We start from the raw sequence: 1,239 nt of genomic DNA, 5'->3' as shown, positions 1-1,239 counted from the left end.
CAGGAATTTTCACCTACCTGCGGTAAAATGAATCCATTGGTTTTGTGGAGGAAAAGCCCTTGATCTTCATAGGATGTGGTCACGGGAGCCTTCTGGTCTGAGGCGTTTCTTTCTGTTTGCCCCTACCCCACTCATGTGGAGGTCTTTGCATGCCAGGGCTTCCATCTCTGTTAGTGGTAGCTCGGTGCAGCCCTGAGAAAGCTGATGGCAGAAGAGGTGGATGGTTCATCCCCGGCACAGCATACATTACTTCCTTGGTATTTCCCTTTCTGCCTTCACAGTTTCTCTTTCCTTTCTTCTTCTTTCCTTGTCTTTCCTGGCCTGTTTGAGGTTATCTGAGACTGATCACAACTACTACTATACACAGCGGCTGTTCCCAGCATCAGAAAGACCCCCCCTTATTTCTGCATTTAACTTGCTCCCAGGACTGAAGCAGACCGTGAACTGACGCTGCTGCTTTCTGCTCTGTCCCATGCTTGTCATGCTTTGGGAAAGCTGAAGTTCAAATGCAGCTGTGCAGTTGCAAGCCAGAACTGATTCAGAAAAACAGTTTCCAGTCCCTCTTGAACAGTTGGGTGAATGTGACACTGATCCACACGTTTCTGCTCCAGTTCTAACACCCTCCTTCCCCTTGCCTTGGCCTGCTGCTGCTGCCACCCCATGTGGAGTCTGCCTGGCTGGAATGACAGAGTGATTCACTGGTTGGCTGCTGGGGCAGCTTCCGAGGGGCTGATGGCACGTGTGGGTGCTGAGAGATCAGCCGCTGGTGTACATGTGTGACTGCTGGCTCGGAAACTGGCTGATGAGAGATGAGATGGGGGGGGCATTGTGCTCTGTAACGAACGGGATCCATCTGTGGATTGGATTCACCCTCTGCTTGTACTGGGGGTGTGATGGCGTCTCTGTACATAAGGCCCGTGGCTCAGTCCTGCTGGACGTATCTTCGCACTGCTGTCAGTGAACCCTGAGCTGCTTTGTTCCTCCTATTGCTCATTCGAGGAAGACAGGCAGAAGGCAGGCAGAGCAGACGGGACATCTAGCTTTCCAGGCCCCTTAATGGAAAGGCAGGGAACAGTGCGGAGTAAACGGGCTTCAATGAGCTTTGCTTCCCACAGGAATTAATTCGGCACACAAGACCTAGCTGACCGACTCAGTAACAGAGGGGCACTGCTTACTGTGCAGGAAACACCATGTGAATTACTGTTGTCATTTCCCCTTGGTTTTTTCCAGGTTGTATTT

The 1,239-nt window shown here is 51.4% G+C and overlaps 1 protein-coding gene across 1 annotated transcript in view; it reads left to right on the top strand.

Annotated features, from left to right (window-relative positions):
• The window catches only part of ALK (anaplastic lymphoma receptor tyrosine kinase), a gene marked incomplete at its 5' end in the record, with an annotated part of 25,357 nt that overhangs the window by 13,753 nt on the left and 10,365 nt on the right, over nucleotides 1–1,239 (top strand). The window lies entirely within an intron of this gene.

This window comes from Buceros rhinoceros, unplaced genomic scaffold (genome assembly GCF_000710305.1).
Source record: "Buceros rhinoceros silvestris isolate BGI_N320 unplaced genomic scaffold, ASM71030v1 scaffold10898, whole genome shotgun sequence".
In the NCBI taxonomy this organism is placed as follows: Eukaryota; Metazoa; Chordata; class Aves; order Bucerotiformes; family Bucerotidae; genus Buceros; species Buceros rhinoceros.
This window is presented reverse-complemented; position numbering and strand designations above follow the sequence as displayed.